The 5558-nt window shown below is 40.2% G+C and overlaps 1 protein-coding gene across 1 annotated transcript in view; it reads left to right on the forward strand.

Moving 5' to 3' along the window:
- Window positions 1-140: 140 nt before the first annotated feature.
- The window catches only part of LOC105558132, a 38536-nt gene continuing 33118 nt past the window's right edge, over window positions 141-5558 (forward strand). The window contains exon 1 of the mRNA XM_012005657.1: window positions 141-570. The gene's annotated coding sequence lies outside the window, so the exon portion shown is untranslated. The remainder of the gene's footprint in view (window positions 571-5558) is intronic.

Raw genomic sequence — 5558 nt, forward strand, 5'->3', positions numbered from 1 at the left:
CTCTCTCTCTCTCTCTCTCTCTCTCTCTCTCTCTCTCTCTCTCTCTCTTGCGCTCCATCTCTCCGCGCGCACGAAGGAAACGTTCCTCTCCCTCTCTCTCTCTCTCTCTCCCTCTGTCCGATCCGTCCGTCCGTCCGACTCGCCGCGATTAGGTCGTGGTCGTGGGTCGTGGGCGGAAATCAGTATAACTAGTCGCGTCGCGACCGCGCAATGGTACGCACGTTTTCCGTCCGTTGCGCGCGTTCGGTGTATCGCGAGGAGAAGCTCCGGTGCTCCGCTTTACGCTCGCGACGTCACATTCGCCGCAGCGAGGAATGACATCGTGACGCTGGCGCGCGTGTCCTTCCGTTCCCTCAAAACTTTCTTTTCTCATCTCTCTTTACTTTTTCCTCCTCTCCTCCACCCTGCAGCTCTCCGTTCGCAAAATCGACATAGTTGGTGATTCGCGGGAGATTGTCACTCGGGGCTGCAGCGACGCGTCCTTCTCCTCTTCCTTCTCCTCCTCCTTTTTGCCGGCTACGTCGCCTCGGATTACATCATGACGGACATCACGACACCACCGAAGGCAGCGTGAGTATGTTTACCGTGCTGGATAGCGTGCGGCGATCGAGTGTCGATCTAATTCGATCGGTGCGACAAATCGCGGTGCACTCTCGCCTCGGCGATACGCGCGCCGTCTCTCGCGAGGGAAAATGTGTCATATCCCATACACAAGTATCTCCGAAAATCTGAAACCTTGTCCTTGCATCCCACGTGCAGAAACAAGATACCTGTGTATGACAAAAAACCAGAAGAAATCCTTATTTCTATCGTACTCTTAAAGATTCTAACATTAAGATACTAGTTTTGTAGTTTATTGAAACAGAAAATTGCATAATTTTCTATTCGTTGCTTTTTTCTTCGTTTCTTGTAACGATATTGTTTCGACGTCGCTACTTTTTTCAAATATATAACGCCTCTAATGATTTTCTATTCGTATCGTACAGTTCGCCGAGAAAGCATTTGGAAAGTAACACGGTCGCTCTACAAACTACGTGAAGCCCGTATCAGACTACGGATTGAGATTGGGATTAGATTGAAATTTGACCAATCACAGTAAAGTTTACTAATCTCAAGTTTAGTAACCTTTACTTGAGCTTGAGACACTTTCTGGCGCGAGATCGCGTTCCCCAGGACAGTATAGGAATCCAAATCGTTTTTCCAAAATTCCCATTAATCATCGAAAGATCGTTTGAGTGTTTAATTATCGAAACAGATGTATAACGAACGTTGCATTTCCCTTTTTAACGAACACCGTGAATATTTTCTAATATTCTCGATAGTGCGCTAACAATATAAGTATATAATCATCAAGTGTTGTATCTTTACACGAGCCGAGGCTTTAATTGATGCTGAACCGATCAAGTTGATAGTATAAATACAATATATCAAACGGATTAGGATATGTGTGAATTATTTAATTTGTAAAAATAACAATGGCGAATAAGACGCGCATGTCGCGATGCCGCACGCGGGACACGAAGGCGCGCGGCGTGGTTGAAAACAGGTGCGACGACGTGCTAAACTTGCGGATTCGATGTAAACAACCGCTTGGTTTTCCGAAATCCGTTTACCCCTCCTCCGTCCCCGCCGCCGGCGTCGAGAGCTATTATCATCGCGTATCCGTTTCGCGTTTCCGATCGGTCCCGGCGCGTTTGCATTCACGTTCGTGGCGCTGCGCCGGTATATAAAACACGTGGCTAGCGGGATCCTCGCGCTAAAGTGGAGCTATTTTTTTCGATGTTTATTGAAGATCTCGCTTGGAAATAAACCGTATGCGCGCCGGTCCGGCCGGTACCGATCGAGAACTGAGAGACGACCGCCGCTTCGTCCTTGCCACTCGCCGTCTTGCACGATCTCGTACTCGGCCCATTCTCAACTTAAGGGGATGCTGGAGTGATTCTGTACTTTTGCACTTTTTGCACTTAAAACTGTCTATTTCGTGGAAACATTCGTGTAATATACAAATTAAATTAAATGGCTTACATGTACAGATTGAAAGTAGCTTGCTATTCCGGCTAAATTAAAGAACAATATGGCATCACTGAAACTAAGTTTGTAAGTCTAATAAGAAATAATAGTGAGTAATACACACATACAGTACATGTAGTATGTGTGTTGCTCAATATTATTTTTTTATTAGACTTACAAACTTAGTTTCAGTGATGCCATATTGTTCTTTCATTTAGCCGGAACAGCAAACTGCTTTCGATCTATACACGTAAGCCATTTAATTTGTATATTACACAAATGTTTCCGTGAACTGACAGTTTCTAGAAAGGTGCAAAAGTGCAGAATCACTTCAGCATTCCCTTAAGCTCGTATCAGACTACGGACTAAAGCCAACGGTACACGATACTATTTTTTCTACTGGATCGCTTACGAGAGCTAATCAGGATTTAGCTTTAAGTCATTTGATCTAAAATTTTGAATTCTTATTGGTTCTCGTAAGCAATCCACTAGGAAAAATAGTACCGTGTACCGTTGGCTTAAGATTGAGATTAGATTGAAATTTGACCAATTAGAGTAAAAGTTGCTAAACTTGAGATTACTAAACATTACTGTGATTGGTCAAATTTTAGTCTAATCACAATCTCAATCCGTAGTCTGATACGGGCTTTATGGACACTACGATTGTGAACACGCCAACGTGGTTGCCTGGAAAATGGTTTGTCGCGCCACGCGCAATCCAGAGTGTTAGTTACTCTTTTCCCACGCTCTCATAAATAATACTCCCACTTGTTCGAACGAGAGGATAATCCACCTTGATTCACATAATCGATTCACGTTGGAATCTCGGGACGCTTGTTCATCCCTATACAGTAGGAACTTACGCGGCCGGAAGAAAGATTGGACTATATTTTATACATTCTTGTGATAACAATACGTGTTTTGAAAAACATAATAACGATCCTGCGTACTCTGGGAAAAAAAGACAGTTAAGCAACCCATTTTGAGGCCCACAATTAGTAATCGAATTATTTGGATTGCTCGTAATTCTACTCTGGGAAAACTTTTGACCGTTTTTTTTGTAGTTAAGCAACTTAACATTTCGGTTAGTGCCTTTTAAGTGAAAATTATCTTTGCGTTACTGAATCGATAGAATTAATTGAGAGAATTTATTAATATTACTTAAAAATTTTGGATATAGATAGAACAGCTAATTGCTATTTTTAGTTACGCAGGGTAAGATTCGTAAAAGATTAGAGTTACGAACAATCCAAGTAATTCGATTATTAATTCGGAACCCCAAAATGGGTTGCTTACCTGCTCTTTTTTTCCTAGAGTAAATGTACTACGTTTCTGTATCCGTTCGCACTTATTCACTTGTTAGTCTGCTAACTATTTCTCCCCTCGAATTACTCGTAATTTAAAACGTTACCGACAATCTCAATATTTACAAAAATATTTTTATCCTGCAGAATTTGCGTTATAATTTGCAGACGTAAATTCTATATAAATAAACGAGCGCCACGGTGGAGGATACCAGTACATTTACTCGAAATCGGTGATTCGTGTGGAAATAAATCGAATACGGCAAACGAGAGAGAGAGAGAGAGAGAGAGGGGGGGGGGAGAGAGAGGGAGAGAGCGAGAGAGCGAGAGAGCGAGAGAGCGAGAGAGCGAGAGAGCGAGAGAGCGAGATTGACAAAGTCACCGTCGTGACTGACGTGAGCTCGTCAACGTCCGGGGGGTGGCGTTTCTAATTTTCACCTCGTCCATGTAGAGTATCCTCCGATTGAAGCGGAACGTTCATACGGAGGTTTATCTACGATCTTCGGTAGCGAGAAGGCACGATTCGACGATGCTTTCGAGGAACTCATTGACGTGACCGCCGTGACACGAGGACGTGGCTCGCACAACGCGGGAAACCTAAATACTTCGCGGACATGTCCGCGCGGACGGCGACAAAAGGCCGTTACACGGCCGTGCCTACGCGAGAATTTATAAATGTGTATTTAAATAATGCGGAGAGGGACTGTTCGAACCGCTTGTCGTAACAGTTAGGAAAAACGAGGATTTTGCCATTATTATTACTATTAATTACAATTTTTAAAAGCCTCCATGAACTATAATAAATTATGCATCGTACATTTCTTCACGCTGTATTTATACGGAAGAATTTGCAATTATTATAGTGATAATTGTATTTTTGATAGGTACCCAGTTGAAAGTCGACGATAGTAGTCTTGTGACAAATCTTTCAACATAATATATTTTAAGCACTATCCCATACAGCACAGAAAGTTAAAATGATATTGCTGAAACGTTGCAATGTTGAATGTTGAAGTATAAATATCTTTTCTATGTTGAACTATGTTAATGTTTGTACATTAATTCTTTATATTGCTGTAACGTTAAAACAATCTTAAACAAATTATTATTTTTTGACACTCAAACAGATACTTAAAGAATGTATAATTATGAAATATATATATACATATACATATACAGGGTGTCCCAGACCACCCATATCAGCCAAATATCTTGAAATCCGAGAACGGCAGACAAAAGTTTCAGACAAAAGTTGTTTGGTTTCGAGGGGGCCATAAGATGGTACCATTGGTTTGACCTTGAAAAATTATTTGAAGGTCACATAAAGGTCACACCAATTTTTTTAAATGGCATCCCCTATTTTTTATTACATATTCTTATAGCTGACCACGAGAGCTTTCCAAAACGCTATAATAAAGTATTTTTTATTAAGAACTTTTTGAGTTATTAAGGTTTGAAAGTTCCAATATTTTGACATAAATTACAAAATATCTTGTAAAATATTCATTTTTTTATCATCTTACCTTAATATGTTTTAGAGTAAACAATGAGACAAATCAACCGGTGTAAAGAAAACAATTTTGTAACAAGTAATAAAAAATTTTTTTTAAACAATTGTGTTTTCTTTACACCGGTTGATTTGTCTCATTATTCTGTTCAAAAAGTATTAAAGTAAGATGATAAAAAAATGAACATTTTACAAGATATTTTGTAATTTATGTCAAAATATTGGAACTTTCAAACCTTAATAACTCAAAAAGTTCTTAATAAAAAGTACTTTATTATAGCGTTTTGGAAAGCTCTCGAGGTAAGCTATAAGAATATGTAATAAAAAATAGGGGTTCCCATTTATAAAAACCACTCTGACCTTCAAATAACCTTGAAAAGTAGTCTCAAGGTCAAAGCTAGTTACACAGATAGGTGACCCCCGTTATCTTGAACAACTTTTGTCTGAAACATTTTTGGGTAATTATGTAGAATAGGGCCTTTTCCGAATTTTGATATTTTCTTGCGGTTTTCTTGGTAAAAACCTTTGTTGTGACTCTGACAGTGATAATCAATCGGGGGAGCCCGAAAAATATGCACCCCGAGTGACCTTCAGAAGGTTAACCCGGGTTAACTGTTCTGTAAAGCAGATAATTTTCCATCATTTGTAAGTCCATACGCACACAAAAATATTGTGCTTTACAGAAATATGCAACCCGATACAAAATGTGTCCGATCGGGCCTGTGTCCGATCGAGTC

This window comes from Vollenhovia emeryi, unplaced genomic scaffold (assembly GCF_000949405.1).
Source record: "Vollenhovia emeryi isolate VEMERY1.0 unplaced genomic scaffold, V.emery_V1.0 DF939376.1, whole genome shotgun sequence".
NCBI classification, from domain to species: Eukaryota; Metazoa; Arthropoda; class Insecta; order Hymenoptera; family Formicidae; genus Vollenhovia; species Vollenhovia emeryi.